This window comes from Cyprinus carpio, chromosome A1 (genome assembly GCF_018340385.1).
Source record: "Cyprinus carpio isolate SPL01 chromosome A1, ASM1834038v1, whole genome shotgun sequence".
In the NCBI taxonomy this organism is placed as follows: domain Eukaryota; kingdom Metazoa; phylum Chordata; class Actinopteri; order Cypriniformes; family Cyprinidae; genus Cyprinus; species Cyprinus carpio.
Window position 1 is genome coordinate 17,960,479 of NC_056572.1, and position 20,034 is coordinate 17,980,512.

Genomic DNA, 20,034 nt, shown 5'->3' on the forward strand with positions numbered 1-20,034 from the left:
CAGGGCAGAATTGGGCAAATATCCTCTAATCATAAAGATACAAAAAAGGGCAATTCAATTCTGGAAACATCTGAAACTCAGTAACCCCCAATCATATCATTTTAAAGCCCTGCATCACCAAGAGATGAGCAAAGAAAGCAGTCCCCTCCCTCAGCTAATCCAGAGCTTCAGTCCTGATGCTTCACTAACATCTACTGATGCTCTGAATCACATCAGAATCAATCAGATTACTGCACAAATCAAACAGAACTACATCTCTCACTGGCAAACCCAAACACAACAACAGAGTAAAATGCAATGCTATTTGGCTCTAAAGAGAGAGTACAGTATGGCAGAGTATCTGTACACAGTGTCATATAAGAAACTGAGAAGCACGCAGACCAGATACAGACTCAGTGGCCACAAGCTGATGATAGAGATGGGCAGACACAGAAAAACATGGCTGCCACCGGAGCAGAGACTATGTTCACACCGTGATCTGAATCAGATGGAAACAGTACTTCCTAACATAATGCTCCAAATACACAGACATACGGACAGTGTTCTATGATAAAATACAGCAGATCCATCAGACATTTAAAACTCTTTCAAACCAGGAGAAACTGCCGTATCCTTTAGGAGAACACAAGAACTGCTGTGTGTTTGCTTCTCAATATGTATCTGCCTGCCATGATATAAGAGAAAACACTCAACCTGCCCTGATCTGATGTTTCCAGCACATGTAGATTATGTTATGCCGTATTACTGTATTATATTACTTAGATGTATATTTTGCCTCTGTAAATCTAATATTTTATCCTGTTTTATTTTATTTCTAACTTATACACTTAAATACACTAATTTATTTTGCACTACATGCTTAATGCTTTTTATATATTTTTATTATTATTTTTCTTTCTGTTAATACATATGTGCACTATTTGTAAGCAGCCCAGCTGCAACTGCTTTGGCAATACAAATGTACAGTTTTTGTCATACCAATAAAGCTCACCTTAATTGAAATTGAAATTGAAATTGAGTGTATGTGCGTGTGCGGAGAAAGATGCCAGTCAAAATCGCATACTGTAAATGGCGACAGTGGCCAACTAAAACGATCAACATTTACTTAATTTCTATCACATTTCCTCTGAACTCCTTGGCAAAATGCCTGGGACTTAAGGACAAAACATTTGGGACTAGATTAAAATCATTTAGGGCTCGAGCCTCGAATGTTTAGCCCTTAATACTTATTAAACAGATAGGTATAATTACTCTCTTTATATGAGTACCTGCACGTGTGGCAATTCAAGATAATGAAGAGGTAGATAAAATGGCTAAAGAATTCTTAAATATGGATGATCCGAACAGAAGAACAGAAGGAAACAGTTAATATTAAATGCATGCAATATTGTATGGCAGATATACTGGGACTCATGTCAAACAGATTATCACAAAGTACAAAGGAGTATAAAGAGACGAAAAATAATTAATAACATAAGTAGAAGGGAACAAGTAATTTTAACACACATACGAACAGGACATTACAATCTTAACCAAACACTATACATTATAGCGAAACATAATGCTGGTCTATGTAATGTTTGTTTAACAGAGGAATCAGTGGGAAACGTTACGATGATATGTACAGCATATGAAAGAGAAAGGGGTCGACTTAAAGATGAATTACAATCCTTAGGAATTAAATAATTTTCATTAAGTAGTATTCTGAATGATGGTCTAAATGCAGGAAAACAAATAAGTGCAATCATGAGATTTCTTAAGAATTGTGGAATAATTAACAGAGTATAAGATTTAGGTGAGAAACGGTACATTCTCTTCACACTCCATCAAAGTAGGTGGCGGTATGCACCTATGAAGTCGGTTCGCAACCCGCCATAAAACCAAAAGAAGAAGAAAAAGAGGAGAAGCCAGAGCCGCTCTCTGGCGCACTGTAATTACGCCATCGTCCAAATTCGCTCATCCATTTTATTTTCCTCCTTCTCTATTTAGGCCATTTAGTAAACAGAACAGTCAATGTTAACTAGTGATGGATTACGGACGCAACTAATGTTCACTGGAATACACCCCAGTTATTGTGGAAACCCCGACAAGAAGAGATGACGGAAGACACCGACGATTTACATTGAGAAGGTTTGGTCTGGGCTAACTGCTATTTAGAATGTGTAGATATACAGTCAGTCAATGGTTGCGTCCGAAAGCTGAAAAATGCTGCCTCTGTAGGCAGCATTCGAATGTAGGAAGGCAAAAAGGCACGTCTGATTCCAATGATCGTTTCACATTCTGTATACAGAGATAACTTTAAGATGGTCGGTTTAAAAAACCAGAATAGATTTACCGATATAAAGTTTGTTCTACGTTTGACTTTTGTCAGAGATTTAGCCTCGGAAATCTTCAATAGTTCTATTAACGATTTAGCACAATGACAAGAAACATACTGTTCTAATTTTTTTAATTTTATTTATTTATTTATTTTTTAATGTAGAAGAGAACACAACGTATTTTATTTGTTTTAATCTGCCTTAAGGTATTGTAATAGACATTATAATGTAAAAGCGCTGGATATGGACCGTATGCAAAGTGCGAAACGAAGAGCAAAAGGCACAATTATTCCATCTAAAAGCTTCACTTGTGAAATGTATAAAAAATAATTATCAAATATAAGGGGTGTGTCTTATTGCTGGTTCATAAAAGAACATTTAGATTTTGGTTTTATTCACAGAACTATATCACAACAAAAGTTATTGAAATTGAACAATTAAGAAAAAGCTGGCAAAGCTTTACAAAGATTGTGCAGTTTACCACCCCCTAGAGGAAGATATGCACTTGTTTTGACCAAGTTTGATATTCAGAAGTTTAAATAAATTAATTTAGAATACACACAGTTTGATATGTAAACTTGTGTCTTGTTACTTGTTCAAAGAACAATATTTACAGCCACCTTTTACTATCATATGTAAGTCAGGATGAACACCATTTAATTAAATTTTAATCTGTCAACTCATTCATTTTTTAAAACACAGTATTCCATCTCAACTTCAAAGGGTGTGTCTTGTTACGGGTTCATAAACGAACATTTAAATGTTGGTTTTATTCACAAAACTATAAGGCAGCACATGGTATTGAAATGTCAACAAATACATCAATCAATGTGAAATAAATATGTTCTTCTCTATTAACTTCAAAAGGTGTGTCTTGTTACTGGTTTCTAGAACAACATTTTGATGGTGGTTTAAGCCACAAAACTATAATAGAACATATACTATTAAAAATTAGACAAATAATGGATCAATACTGTTTAAAAATGAATAAATTTTTCTATCTCAGCTTCAAGGCTGTGTCTTGTTACAGATTTCTTATAGAACATTTTCCAGTAGTTTTCATTTTCAAAAGCAATGCAGAAGTCACGCTATTGACGTTCAAGAATGGCTTGCAAAGCCTTCCAAAGAGTCTCCAGTATTACTGCCCCCAGAGGAAGATACTATTGAAAATGAAAATACATAATTTAGTTTAAAATAAATACAATCTTATATTGCCGCTACAAAGGCTGTGTTTTGTTCCAGATTTAATAAAGGATATTTTGCAGTAGTTTTCATTGTCAAAAGCGATACCGAAGTCATGCTATTCAAGACATTCAAGAATCGCTTGCGCAGCCTTCCAACGTGTGTCCAGTATTACTGCCCCCTGCAGTATCTTCCTCTAGGGGGCAGTACCACTGGACACTCGTTGGAAGGCTGTGTAAGCGATTCTTGAATGTCAATAGCATGACTTCGGCATCGCTTTTGACAATGAAAACTACTGCAAAATATCCTTTTTTAAATCTGTAAAAAGACACAGCCTTTGTAGCTTAAATATAAGATTGTATTTATTTTAAACTAAATTATGTATTGGTTTCATTTTCAATAGTATGTGTGCTATTATAGTTCTGTGGCTAAAACCTCCATCAAAATGTTCTTCTAGGAACCAGTAACAAGACACACCCTTCGGATTTGAAAAAGAAAACTGCATGCATTTTAAATTAATTTATTAAAAGATTTTAATTTAATTCAATAGCATGTACCTTGAATTACAAATGAGAGTAAACCTGCATTGAAATGCTCTTTTAGGCCCATGTAACAAGACGAGATGGAAAACAGTATGCATTTTAAATGAATCGATAAAAATGTTTTGAATGTCAAACTCAGTCAAAACAACTGCAGTATCTTCCTCTAGTAGTGTGCAGAAATACTGGAGACTCTTTGGAAGGCTTCACAATTGATTTTTGAAAGTCAATAGAGTCTCTTCTGCATCACTTTTGACAATGAAAATTACTGCAATATGTTCTTTTAGAAATCTGTAACAAATAGAAAACTGTATTTATTTTGAACTAAATTATGTAGTGGTTTCATTTTCTAATGTATGTGTTCTATTATAGTTCTGTGGCTAAAACCACCATCAAAATGTTTGTCTAATCTTTAACAAGACACACCCATTGAAAAATTAATTTATTATTTTTTGATTTTCAAATTCAAGTCAAACCAACAGCAAAACAACACTGTTTGCCAGCGTTGTCTTTTTGTTGAATTTCAATAGCATGTTTTCTGTTATAGTTCTGTGACTAAAACAAATATAAAAAATGTTCTTATGAAAACAATAACAAGACACACACCATGAGGTTGATACAGAAGATTGTATTTATTTTAAATGAATTTATTTATTGGTTTTAATTTCAATAGCATGTACTTTTTTGGTGTCATACTTCTGTGAATATAACGAACAGCAACAACAAAAAAAGTTCTCACAAGGACCTGGAATCAGCCTACTGCATAACCACTGAATTATGGAATGATAATGCTTTTTAATGTTGTTATTCTTTTATTCATATATCTATTAATAGTAATAATATAATAATAACCACTATCACATATCTTCTTTACAATATTTCTTATTTAAATTCAAGTGAGCATTATAAGTGTTTGTCCTTATATCTTTCAAAGACCTTGGTGCACAAATTGCTCTTGTTTTGTTAATTATAAAAAAAAAACATTCCGGTGGGAAAATATTAATCGTTTTATCATTTTCATGTACTTTGTAGACAGTCCCTAGCTGGCCTAAGCGCTAGCCGCTGCTGCTAGAGTCTTTGTGTTGCAACAAATCGAGGAGGATTAAAACAAATAAACTGCGATGTGTGTTCAGTTCTACGTTCTATTGCTTTTCAGATAAGCCATTTTTTATACAATTATACTCATCCACTAAGAATTTATTGCATTTTTTCATGGCTGAATATCTGTCAAATGTCAAACGTCAAACCAACTTTATATCGGTAATAGATTTATGCTTCGATACCTTTCATATCCCACTATCCACTGCATTCAGTTCCGTGAGCTGAGCTAAAAAACAAGATGAGTTTGAAAGATAAGGTTGGTGGTCAATGTGTAAATGTATATTTTGACCAACTTTTCCCACTTTCGATGTAATTTCTAGCAAGAAATTAGTATTGTAGTGATTATATTAATTTAGGTATCACCAATGCTCTCTCTGTTTTGTTGTATATCGACTGTTATTCTTAAATAAGTCTGTCTGCAAAGTCCTAGTTGCTTTCTCCCGACTGTGCTGAACAAAAACCCGATGGGAAAATTGTAGAGTAACTTAATAGTAAACTCAGAGTAATTTGTTTTTAATATATTACAAAAATACAAATGTATAAAAATAAGAAAGAAAAATAAATTTGGCCCCAAATGAGCCAACTGAACAGCAGTGCTCAATGTACATACTGCACACATCAGAGGTGGGAGTAAGTCACACATGTGCAAGTCACAAGTAAGTCTCAAGTCTTAACCTTCAAGTCTCAAGCAAGTCCAAGTCAATTTTTGTGAGAATCATGTCAAGTCAAGTCACTGCTTTATCTCAAGCAATTCAAGTCAAGTCGTAGCTTGGGTCAAGCAAGTCACTGCCAAATCATACAAATGTTTGATGATTTAACTGAATTTATATATTAAAATAAGTTAAAACTACAGTAGTTATGGACTATGGGAGTTTTATTTGCAACAAAAAAAAATTGCAATATGCATTTTGTCCACATACAGTGGAGTTCTTAATACAAAAAAATAAAAAATAATTATTAATATTTTACTGCATACATAGCCTAAAATGTAAATGTAACTGAAATTAGGCCAACATAAAAGCATGAAAAGTATTTAGGTAACGCTGTTTCAATATACCTCAAACATTGCAGATAACCATGAAAAAATATTAAACAATTCAAGTATAATGTTTTCTGTGGCCCCAAATGGCATTCAAACAGGCATCATCTTTATGGGACATGAACACGTCCTTAAGTTAGATCCTTCCTTTTTAACAAAAGAATAACAACAAGAAAATTTATGAATAATTAAATTACACAAATCTTGCATCTGTTTATCAGGTGGATTGACTATTGTACATTATTAATCTCTCTCTCTCTCTCTGTGTGTGTGTGTGTGTGTGTATTATATATATACATGTGAATTGATTAACTTTCAATTATTAATATTTTTGATTAAATTTCTTTTCTATTATATAAAAGAAAATTGTATTTTTTCATTTCAATTGCATTGCTTTCAATTCAAATTTTATTTGTTTGTTTTTTATTTGTGTATGCATGGTTGGGTTTGCCAACTCTGTATGATCTTTTTTTCTTTGTGAATGTGTATACAGTATATTTATGTGCATCCCCATTAACTGTCCATAGGTTTTTCACTCAAAGACTAACACTGAAGACCTATTATTAGACACTATACACATGCAAATACTAAGACTTATTGCAAAAAAAAACAAAAAAAAAAACACACTGATATTTCCTCATAAACCGTGATTTACCATTTACAATGCAAAAAAAAAAAAAAACTAATTGATACAACCCTCTACATTGCGAGTAAATCACTTGATTATTATTATTAGGTAATATTAGCCAATGGCTAATAAATTCAAAGGTTTTACTCGCCAGTGTGTTAGTTGGAGGCTAAGTATAAGTTTAGCACAGATATATTTTCACTCGCATACACTCTCTGACTGAGGGCTTCAGAGTTTCACAATCCATCAGGCAATCTGTGCTTTTTTTCAATTCATCTCAATGGATGCGCAGCGCACCTGTATTTAATGTACCATAAACTCTAGTGTGAAGGTGCACAAATCGCTGTCGCTTTCTCTCACACGTCTTTCTTATCGCCCCTGTTTTGATTTCAGCAAATTAGTTCGAGCGAACACACAAAACCTGATTAATATTCATGAATCCAGCAGCTCATTAAACCTTAGTAATCCTTAGAGTGTATTATAGTTCTTATTATTAGAATTTGTATCATTATTATATTATCAGTATTTTTGTTTGTTTTTTCCTCCCAATTATTATTTTTTATTAACAGAAACACTGAAACCCCTTTCACACTGCACTTCGGACTCTGAAAATTGCCGGAACATTGCCGAGTCAGATTGATTCCAGGATTGATCCCGGGTCAAGGACCTGGTAATATTGTCAGGTTCAGTCCCGGAACGAGCGCTGAACAAAAGCCAGAACTAATGCCGTGTTGTAGTGATGACGCTAGGGCTGGGAGATATATCGAACGATATGATCATGCGTATCTAGTCAGTAAAGCCGGTTCCCTGATTAGCGCTAAATCGCCATCACCTGCTTTCAAATGGAGCGCCATTTAATAGACAGAGCCGTAGTTCACTGACAAGGTACGCAATATTGCGTTCATTATCGAAGGCGATTCATCTTCGATAATTAACGCGATATTGCATACCTTGTCAGTGAACTACGGCTCTGTCTATTAAATGGCGCTCCATTTGAAAGCAGGTGATGGCGATTTAGCGCTAATCAGGGAACCGGCTTTACTGACTAGATTCGCATGATCATATCGTTCGATATATCTCCCAGCCCTAGATGACTCTTTTAGCGTGTTTTGAAGGCAGAACAATGTTCGCGACGAAACAAATATGTGCAAACTGTAACGAAGCAGAGACCAGTTAGTTCCTCACTTTCCGCGCTGAAGCTGAGATTGTTCACCAGCTTAAGTGAAAGTTAACGTGCCTAGCGTTTTCGACTCATACATTACACGTCACACACTGATATCACGTGTCTTCACTGGACCTTTACGGGTTGTGTGTGAACGCACGCACATATTCCGGGTAGTCACTGGCAGTGTGAAAGTGCAAAATCTAGCGACCCGGGAACAATTGCCGGGACACATTACCCGTGTATTTTCCGGAATCGCAGTGTGAACGGGGCTTATATGACCAAAAAAGCACCACCACCAGTCCAGTTAAAATGTTAAGTTAAAATGTCTAATATGCATTCAAACATGGTTATCAAGTTTACTTCTAATTACTAAAGTTCTATTATTAAATAATACTTGATTATTATAAAGCTTGACTGACTGATGTTAATAGTGTAGTTTCAGATATTTAAAAAAACTGCGCCATTTTACAAATATATATATATATATATATACATATATATATGTGTGTATGTGTGTGTGTGTGTGTGTGTGTGTATATATATATATATATATATATATATATATATATATATATATATATATATATATATATATATATATATATATATATATATATATCAGTCTGGCGAGTAATTTAAAATCCTTTTTACTTCAATGAAAGTGAATGAAGGTGCGTCGTCCATCTTTTTTACAGTCTATGGTTCGGGCACAGAGAGAGACGTTTGCGTGCTAGGAAAACAAAACCTTGCGCTCGTGCGGGAGTACCGGCGAATCTCAGAAACGAAATAAGGTTTGTCTGAGAAATCACTAGATTTTTCTCTAGGCGATTTTTTTAAACAAGTAAATAAAAAAAAAATCAAAAGGGGTCTGAAAAGTCACTAAATCTACTTACAAAGTTGCTAAGTTGGCAACACTGTGTCCACGCTCTTGTTCAAAAACAAACAGATATTTATTAAACAAAAGACAAGTTATTTCGATTAATTTAACTCAAGTCCGAGTCAAGTCTCAAGTCATGAATATCAAGTCAAAATCAAGTCTTTTATGAATATTTGTCAAGCAAGTCTCAATTCCTAAAATTTGCGACTTAAGTCTGACTCGAGTCACGTCAAGTGGCTCGAGTCCCCCACCTCTAGGTACAGTAGGATTGCGGAACTTGCCCTGAACATGTGTATTAAGCTGTGTGTGTGTGTGAGAGAGAGAGTGAGAGAGAGAGAGAGAGAGAGAACACATTTTAGCTTGATGTTTTGTGTTGTATGTGTTTGTTGCACATTTTGATGCCTTGATGACAGTGGTAGGGGGCTCCCCATAGATATGTCTGTGGGGTTCCCACTTAAAGTCATCATGAAATGGAAGTAATGATTGTGGCCCTGTCCCAAATGGCACCCTAAAGGCTGATTTCTACTTGACGCATCCTCAAGTTTGCTTGGGTGCGCGTGGAAAATATGATGTCATCACGGTGTTGCCAGAAGTTCGCTTTGAGTGCGCGTGAACTCATTTCACGTGGTGGTGTGCACGGCATTTTTTGTAACTTTTCGCGCAGCTCCGCATCTGAAGATGCACGAGTTCAGGGTGATTCTAGCCGAACATGCACGTCTGTTCGGGCGTTTTTATGAAACAGAAGCAGTTTAATGTGAAGTTCAATCTCCATCAGGTGGCTTTTGACGAAAAATAGAATTAGAATTAGTTTAAGATTGTTTTAAATTTGTACATAAAGAAATTATTAATTCATCAACTCATTCATCACAAGACTTATACAGGCAAATGACTTCTTCTCACCAGTGATTCCCGACAGTTTTAGAGGACAATTACTCCTTGTCGCCCCCTGTCATTTCAAAGAATATTATAACAGCGAACGCAACAAGTATGAAAGCCTCATCCGTTTGGGAAGGTGGACGCACAGTCAGCAGAGGCTCGCGAAGCGGAGCCACGTATAAGTATAAATCCTGCTTAAACCCTCACGGACTTCCTCTGAGTCCGCACTTTCATGACGTAATGGAGTCTCGACAGAAGTGTAGAAGCATTCTCCACAGAACACCCCAGTGCGAGCACCCTTCTGAATGCTAAAATGACAAATGGGACACCCTATACGGTAGGGGTGGGAGAAAAAAATCGATTCTCTGATGCATCGCGAGTCTCTCTTCAATAATTCTGAATCTATTCTGAACATGCAGGTCAGAAATGCACAGGCGGACTGAAGGACAAATCGTCAAAACTAATTTAAATGTCATATAATGTTCATTGTCACTATTATCTTATTTAAAAAAAATTCACGTGTTTCACATAACTTGTGTCGCTATCTGCTCTGAGAGTGCAAGATTTGGTTGTTCGGCATGCATGCTGCTGAGTGCCATGCTCAAGAGATGTGCTGAGGGGTTACATGATTTATTCTTATTTGTCTATTTTTTTCTTTATTACAAATTGTTTGTTTATTTTGTATCATTGCATGTAAAAAATAATTCACTTTGTTATGCATATGCAAAATGTGAAACTGTAATCTTCTTCGCAGTCTATAGCACTTTAGTAATTAATTTTATTTAACAATAAACTTTATTATTCAAATGAGTCTGACATAAGTGCGCTTAACAGTAAACTTTACTTCACTTATTATAAATTACTTAAATAACACAATATATATAACTTGAATTAAGAAATTAAACAAGGTAACGTTCCCGGTTACTTAACTGTAACCTTGTTCCCTGAGAAACCAGAACGAGATGCTGCGCTGCTCAGCGCATTGGGAACGAGAATACCCATGCCGCCATGCTTGAAAATTTCTGGACCCCTAAGGTTGTGCAGGTGTGCTACCAAACCACAAGAAGGCCTCAGACATTAGCTTGTGATGTTGACTCAAGGACATGAGAGCCTGGAGTAGCATGGACATCCAAACTATAAAATCTTATGAATGTGTGCGGAGTGGACCAACCTGCCGCATCACAAACCTGTTGTAAGGGGGCATCCCTTGCTAAAGCGCTAGAGGAGGCGACCCCCCTTGTGGAGTGAGCTCTAAGACCTATAGGCGAAGCTTGACCACGCGCCTCATAAGCCAAAGCAATAGCATCCCTGACCCAGTGAGACATGGTCTGCCTGGTGGCAGCTGCTCCTCTGTTACCACCACCATAACAGATGAACAGTTGCTCCGACTTACGCCACTGGCTAGTGCGGAGGACGTAAGTCTGAGGAGCACGGACTGGACACAGTCTATAAGATTTCTCCTGCTCTGGCGTTGTGAACGGCAGAGGGCAGAAGGCCTCTAGAATGACCGGATGTACAGCCGAAAATGGAACCTTAGGCAGGTAATCAGGATGAGGATGCAAAATCATTTTCACGCTCCCTGGGGCAAAGTCTAAGCATGATGGTGAGATAGACAGAGCCTGCATATCCCCAATTCTCTTCAAAGAAGTTATTGCCATGAGAAAAACCATTTTTAGAGTCAGAAGTCTATCAGACGCTGATTCTAAAGGTTCAAAGGGGGTTTCAACCAGACCCACGAGAACTATAGCTAAGTCCCAAGAAGGCATCTTGGTTTTTACTGTAGGCCTCAGTCGACTGGCCACACGAAGGAAGCGAGAGAGCAGAGGGTGTCTCCCGAGTGGCATCCCATCAATCAAGGCGTGGCAAGCCGAAAGAGCGGCCACATAAACCTTAAGAGTAGCAGGGCATGTGCCTGTTGACAAGGGGGGCTGGGTGACTCAGAGAGATGTACGGTCCTCCACGCACTGCTTTTTAAACTCCCTGTTTTTTGAAGGACCGGGGCGAGGCTGGGTGGCTGATGGCCCCTCCCCTTGAGTGCGGCTATGAAAAGAAACTGAACGAACGCTTCTTCATGTTTCTTTACTTCCCTAAACCTGTCGACAACCTTAATAACCGAATTGCCAAACAGGCCAGATGGAGAGATAGGAGAGTCTAAAAGAAACAAACGTTCCTTCTCTTTAATGCCCGTCAAATTAAGCCACAGATGCCTCTCCGTGCTGACTAAAGCTGACATAGACCGGCCAATGGCATGAGCCGTCTGCTTGGTCGCCCGGAGAGACAAATCTGTGGCCCAACAAAGCTCAGTGAACGCTTCCTCGTCGATTGTACTGCCCACACTCAAGTCCTTCAACTGGTCAGCCTGGTATGCCTGTAACACTCCCATAGTGTGCAGCGCACCACCAGCTTGACCTGCAGCTTGGTAAGCTTTACCCACTAGCGATGATGTTATTCTACAAGGTTCAGTGGGGAGAGTAGGTTTCTTAACCGAGATTCAGGCGAGAGATAGCTCGCAAGCGACTCTTCAACCCGAGGCATCTACGAACACCCACAAAACTTTGCATCCACGATAGTTGAAAAAGTCAACGTCAAGGGCACAAAGATGCGGGAAGTATACGGTTTGCTCCATGACTTTGATAGCTCATCATGGAGGTCCTCGAAAAAGGGGAGAGACTGATGTTGCGGTCTTTCTCTCCTACCACCCGACAGAAACCTATCCTCCAGCTTACTACGTTTGGGAGTATCTTGTTCAAGCGGCCAGACAAGCTGCAGCCTGTCCACCGTGCGAGTAACCACCGAAGACCCAAGAGATATATCATCCTCCTCGTGAACCGAAGAAGCACCGGAGCGCGCTTTAAGGTCATGAGAGAGGATGCGTGGATCTGGTGACACCGTAAGCAAAAGGGACGAGCCCGTCGCTCACTCGTCACGCAGATCCGCACGAGAGCCCTTCGACGAAAAGGTGGGTGCGGTCTGAAAATAGTTCAGATGAGCATGAAGCATCTTCACTGAGAGCAGTTCACAATGCTCGCACTCGCCCTTCTCTAAAGCCAGAACCGCGTGCTCTTCCCCCAAACAAACAAAACAGTAATCGTGTATCCAGCTCATACATAGGACAAGAGAATGGAGGAACACAACACTTACCGTTTCGTTGGCTCATCCTACGAAGATCTGTAGCAGACAAAAAGAATCTTCCTGACGCACACATGCACAGAATGATCTGAAGACAAAAGACCTGTTGATGCACCTGTGGCTTATCTATTTATAGCCCCGTGTTGCGGGCGCGATCCGATGACGTCATCAACTGAGGCTATATTACCGCCGGGTCAATTCTATCGACATGTTACACACATTATTAACAGCTGGTCACGAACAAGACGTTTCCCAATGCGCTGAGCAGCGCAGCATCGACTGAAGCTTTCGAAAGGGAACTGTGTAGGGCAAGCAAGCTACTTCCAAACCAACAGAGGCAGGTTTATGCAGGAAGCATAGCTTTTCCAAAACAACAGTAAACAAAAAAAACTAATAAAAAAAAAAATAATATTTATATATATATATATATATATATATATATATATATAATATTTATATATATATATATATATATATATATATATATACTGACCTGTTTTTTATTTATTAATTAAAAATAGGACAAAGTCCATGAAATTCTGCGTTATACAGTAAATTCCATTTTTATGACTGGATTCTGTGATTCCGTGCATGTTTTCTGCATCGCGGAAATCATAAGGCCCTACTAATGTAGCAAACGGATATGATAAGCTCATAAAAAAAATAAAAAACATTGACAATTTAATTAACACACAGACCATCCAACCACTCCAAAAAAATAGACAATGTAGAAAAATCACCATTCAACAGACTCAAGCCATAAACACATGCTGTGATGCGCAGATCAGCTCTAGTCTCTAGTCACTGAATCTGCTGTTAAAAATTAACCATCCATTCATCATATCATCATGCAAAACTAAGAATTAGAATAATTGTAATGTGATGATCAAATACATGTGCGGGTGGGTGGCGGGCGGATAATTTGAAGCAGCACACTCGGATGAAGTTTGAGCTCATCCGTAGGGCTGTGATGGTCGCAGTGACAACCGCGTCATGTCGGTGGTTGGTTGCCACCACGGTTGTCTACTGCCACCGGCGGTAGTGCATGTGACGTCACAAACTCTATACGAAGCATTATACGAAGTTTTGTATACAAGCGTAATAACAGTAATAGTTGCAAATTGTTTTATTTAGACTATGTCTATGGTAATTCACAAATTACCTCAAACACCATACACAGCATTTCCTCTAGATTGGCAGGCTTGAGCGCAGGAAAATACAGTTTATGCATTCAGCAAATAAATTTTCTTTTGGGCGATGGACCTTGTTGGGAAACCAAATACTACATAGCTGATCTGGTGCCATCTTCATTCATGTCACCCATCCGCGTTTGTACAAGTTCCCCTGATCACAAACGCCTGGCTAGTCAGGTTTGGCGAGCCTTTCTCCAAACTGGTGAAATACAAACGAGACAGTGATAAATGAAAGATGTTAACAAGAAATGTGGCAACGATTCCTATTTCAAAGAGAGCGTGTGCAGATGAGGAGTTAATACACCGCTTGCTTGGTGGCGGAACAGTGTCATACTGCCGCTTCTCAACAGGTTGAGTCTGTCTAGTGTCTAAACAGGATATTTGAACACTGTGTCAGTACCTCTTAAACAGGACGAGGCTGTTTACTTTCGTGGGTTTTGTTCTATAGTATTTTGTTGCGCCGCTCGCATCCGGTAGACAGGGAATTAGCTTTCTTATTTAGGCTACTTTGTTTAACTGTAATATTTCTTTAATTTTTATTTGAGTGTTTTGCAGGCTGCAAATTCACTGACGGAAGTGCTAAAATAAACATGAGCTGATGAGTTAAATTGGATGTGTTAGATGAGTGAGACAGTGCTGGGCTGCTCCAGGACAGTTTTGAAAACCATTTCAGAGACATTATTTTCAATGTGACACATATAAAATATATTAAATGCATGCACCGTTTTAAGTCAGCTTTAATCGCCTTTTTGGTAACTTCATGACTTAACTGACCACAACATGCATGCACGTATTTTTTTCAGTTCAATGTTTAAATTAATATATATATCAACACGCGTCACCGGCGGTAGTTGGTCCCATCACCACCGCAGTGGTAAAAATCTGCCACGTCACAGCCCTACTCATCCGCACATTTCTACACTACAGTGACCCGTGATCCAAACAATGGAACACACTCTGCTGGACAAACTAAGTAATTACACCATTCAGAAGCATTTATTCTGTGTTATATGTTCTGTAAAAAAAAAAAAAATCATATTGGCGCCATATTTGCCGATAGCAATATATCGGCGACAGGCTCATATCGGCCGATAATATCGGCTAAACGATATATCAGTCGGGCTGTAGTATAGACCTTAGTGTAGCAGGGCACGCAAAATTGCTAGCCCAACGTCCCGGGGCTATTGTGTTTTCCAGTCAGGCTTCCAAAATGTATCACCACTCTGCCCAACTGGGTACCTTAAATGCAACTCTCCCTCGGGTCCTTAAAAACTCCTAAAGTGAGTAGTATCAAACTACTACAAAGGCCATAACAATTTTAAATACATTAAATGGTATAAGAAATGTCTTAATAATAATTTCAAGAGGTCTTACAGTTTGATTTTCAGTTGCATTTCCAACAAGCCTTTCTTGCTGTTTATGGTTTATTTATACATTTTAAATTTACATAATTTATATGCATGATTTTTCCAATTTCATAAAAATGGTCTAAAGGCTGTTGTATAAGATTTTTGTTTTTGTGAAAACCTGTGTCTGAACTGTATGTAATTTTATGGCTCGGTAACAATTTATAATAACGTTCAGCTATAAGTCATTTATAAATCATTAGTTAATGATGAACTTATCATTTACAAAACATGACTATACTAGGCATGGGCCGATTACCGGTTTCAAGGTATACGGCGATTTGAAAATTTCACGATTTCAAAACCACTAATATTTTCCATTAAACCTTTCCTGCAGTATGCAATGTTTTCCATGTCTCCTCAATGACTGAAAGAGTAGGAATCCCTCAGGCGGAGTACAGTGTAGAGAGTAACACTGACCCCTCCTCCTCCTGTTGGTGCGAGCGAGCGGTCAGTCACGTGTGTGTAGGATGGCCGAACTTAAGGAGCTGCCTCCAGAACTTAAGGCCCGGGTACACTTCACATTCAGCGTTCCTTTCCGTCTCGAGCACAGCTTTCAAAAGTATACTCAACCGTAGATGAGTGTGGACGGATGAGCTCGGCACATGCGCAGTACCACGGGGTACGTGGCTGTCCGCAAGCCCTCTTGATGACGAAAATAACGTAATGCTGACATATACATTTGCCTTTACGCGATCGGCAACCGGCCGTTTTTTGCCTTATTGCAACTCTCTGTTCTGGACTTTCACAAACTGCGTTTTTCAGATCATCTGCAGCTGTGCTTCCGCAATGAGAAGCGAGCGTTTGCGTGTGCATGGTTGCCCAATTGCTTAAAATAAGCAAAACACAAGGTAGAAAATGTATCTATGTAACAGCGGAGCTCTGATTTGGGGATTTGAACTCTTGATATCTGGCAACCGCATTCATGAAAGCTTGCGTAGTAGAGGCGTGTAGAGCAGTCTGCAATAACATGTTCCGTTTTTTGGACGTTAGGCGCATTCTTTTTTTGGAAAGTATGCTTGAATTTAAAATATTAAATATTCACAATATTTTCAAATTTTATATCGTCGTCAAAATTATTGTGATATTATCGCTAATATTTGATATATCACCCAGCCCTAGCGGTAACTAAGGAAGCGCTGTATTTGATCTGTATCTGGTGTTCCGGAGGCGCCTGCTATCAAAGAGTGAATATGCATCTCATTCAGAGCTTCTGCAATTTGTTTCGTTCAGGCATGTACTGTAATTTCACAAAGCTTATCAAAACATTCAGTTTTTGCTTCATATTGGGTTATTATTAAATCAAATTATGTGTATGATTATTATTATATAACTAAATGATATGAAATTATATGTATATGGATTATATAACTAAAATTAAATAACTGTAATTACAGATATAGGTTAAATAAAGATGTCAGTCTTTTCTTTTTTTCTTTTTAGAAAACAAATCAAAGAAAAAATAAACTAATTCTACTGTTTCTAATATTCTGTATGTTGCTCAAAAACTAAATACAGTGGTGTGAAAAAGTGTTGGCCCCCTTCCTGATTTCTTATTTTTTTGCATGTTTGTCACACTTTAATGTTTCGGATCATCAAACAAATTTAAATTTTAGTCAAATATAACACAAGTAAACACAACATGCTGTTTGTAAATGAAGGTTTTTATTATTAAGGGAAAACAAAATGCAAAACTACATGGCCCTGTGTGAAGAAGTGTTTGCCTCCCTGTTAAAACTGTGGTTTATCACACCTGAGTTCAATTTCTCTAGCCACACCCAAGCCTGATTACTGCGACACCTGTTCGCAATCAAGAAATCTCTTAAATAGGACCTGCCTGACAAAGTGAAGTAGACCAAAAGATCCTCAAAAGCTAGACATCATGCCGACATCCAAAGAAATTCAGAAACAATTAAGAATGAAAGTAATTGAGATCTAACAGTCTGGAAAAGTTTATAAAGCCATTTCTAAAGCTTTGGGATTCCAGGGAACCACAGTAAGAGCCATTATTCACAAATGGCAAAAACATGGAACAGTGGAGAACCTTCCCAGGAGTGGTCGGCCGACCAAAATTACCCCAAGAGCACAGCGACGACTCATTCAAGAGGTCACAAAAGACCCCACAACAACATCCAAAGAACTGCAGGCCTCACTTGCCTCAGTTAAGGTCAGTGTTCATGACTCCACCATAAGAAAGAGACTGGGCAAAAATGCTCTACATGGCAGAGTTCCAAGACGAAAACCACTGCTGAGCAAAAAGACCATAAAGAATCATCTCAGTTTTGCCAGAAAACATCTTGATGATCCCCAAGACTTTTGGGAAAATACTCTGTGGACTGACGAGACAAAAGTTGAACTTTTTGGAAGTTACGTCTGCCGTAAAAGTAACACCGCATTTCAGAAAAAGAACATCATAACCAACAGCAAAATATGGTGGTGGTAGTGTGATGGTCTGGGGCTGTTTTGCTGCTTCAGGACCTGGAAGACTTGCTGTGATAAATGGAACCATGAATTCTGCTGTTTAAAAAAAAATCCTGAAGGAGACTGTCCGGCCATTTGTTTGTAACCTCAAGCTGAAGTGAACTTGGGTTCTGCAGCAGGACAATGATCCAAAACACACCAGCAAGTCCACCTCTGAATGGCTGAAGAAAAACAAACTGAAGTCTTTGCAGTGGCCTAGTCAAAGTCCTGACCTGAATCCTATTGAGATGCTGTGGTATGACCTTAAAAAGGCGGTTTTTGCTCGAAAACCCTTTAATATGGTGAATTCCAACAATTCTGCATAGATAAGTGTACCAAAATTCCTCCACAGCGCTGTAACAGACCCATTGCAAGTTATTGCAAACGCTTGATTGCAGTTGTTGCTGCTAAGGGTGGCCCAACCAGTTATTAGGTTTAGGGGGCAAATGCTTTTTCACACAGGGCCATGTAGTTTTGGATTTTGTTTTCCGTTATGAGGCTATTTTCTCCTGATAACCCTCTGAAGTCGATTAACACATATACACGTTATGAGGCATTTTCTCCTGATAACCCCGAAAAGAACTTAAAATACACTTTCAGTTTTGATCGTACAGATAAGAGCAATACATCAATCGAATCTGTAAAGGGTCTACTTTTTTGTATACAGACATAACAACAACAAAACTTTGTGCACTTATAAAATAAAGATAACAAACAATGTGTGCTGTCTGCAGCCTTTGTCTGCGGTGATCTTCATTTACAAACGCATCATTAAAATGAACTGTAACTCAGTGAATACTCAACGAAGAGACATAAGAGAGATATATATAGAAAGCCTGACATGTCTAATTTTAAACTAAACAAGTGCTGCCCGAAAACAAATATTCTGTGATAAAGTAATCCATACGAAAACAACACGATGTCCGTTTTTCACGTCTCCCTTCATTATCTTCTAATGCGACCACGCCACCGCCCTGAACGCGCTTTTGAGATGATAATGTTTCACTGAAGCGTGCGGCTTGAATACGCCCACACAACAGAAGACAACGCAGCGAGATTGTCATTCAAGGTTTTTTTTTATTTTACTGTTTGCTTCGCGATGAGAGGAATAAGACATAATTCACCCCAAAAAGATGTGATGTGGTTGAGGATTTGAGATTTGGATTTCCTCAGAAAAAAAGAATGAAGCAATTAATTCAGCAGAGATCATAAACATGAGTAAGTTTTTATTTATTTATATACTTGTACTAGTTTTCACATAACATGTAAACATTTTACTAGTTAGACTTTTTCCAAAGACTTTTTCCAAACTATAATTCCTGACTAAATGTATAATCACGTGAAATATTATGAAGTTTCAATAACAATATACACTACTATACCATTCAAAAGCTTGATGTAAATAATATAAATGTAACAAATAAATGTAACTGTAACACATGTAACAAACAATGCTTTTCTTTCAATTTATCCCCCCTAAAAAACCTGAAAAAAAAAATATTCTCAGCTCTTTTCAACATTAATAATAATAATAATAATAACAATAAATGTTTTTTTTTTTTTTTTTTTTTTAGAAAATCAGATTTTTAAAAGGATTTCTGAAGGATCGTGTGACTGGAGTAATGATGCTAAAAATTCAGCTTTGATTGTTCCTCATAAACTGACTAACAACACAAAAAAAAAAAAATTTAATTACGTTGTGGGATAATTAAATATATTCGAAATAAACTACAAACATAAAATTATATACATTTATTTTATCCTCACATTCTTTCTTGTAACTCTTCCCTCTCAGTGACACAGCTGACTGAATGGCTCATTATGCAGCTCATTATGTGGGTCTTTGTCTTCTCAGGTGTAAATCACATTGATATTCATGATAGTTGACGCCTACTTGCAAATGACTTTTACCAACAAAAAGTGTCTTAGAAAATTTAAATCAATATATTGTTTTCTGTAAGTGAGTAAACAAGATGATTTTCACATAATTTAGAAAGAAAAATTCTAGGCTACAAGCTCCAGTTCTCAAAAGTCCCGGGAACCAATGTTCTGTATGGGTTTTATGGCCTTATTCAAGTGATTTTACATTTTTAGTTTTTCACTAACCACGCATGACAATAT

The 20,034-nt window shown here is 37.7% G+C and overlaps 1 protein-coding gene across 3 annotated transcripts in view; it reads left to right on the plus strand.

Moving 5' to 3' along the window:
- The first annotated feature begins 1,872 nt into the window (after window positions 1-1,872).
- chst10 (carbohydrate sulfotransferase 10) overlaps window positions 1,873-20,034 on the plus strand; it is a 154,416-nt gene continuing 136,254 nt past the window's right edge. For 2 of the 3 annotated variants that reach the window (XM_042755649.1, XM_042755758.1), the window contains exon 1: window positions 1,874-2,130. The gene's annotated coding sequence lies outside the window, so the exon portion shown is untranslated. Of the gene's footprint in view, window positions 2,131-20,034 lie in introns of all 3 variants that reach the window. The other variant, XM_042755700.1, reaches the window with a different exon arrangement.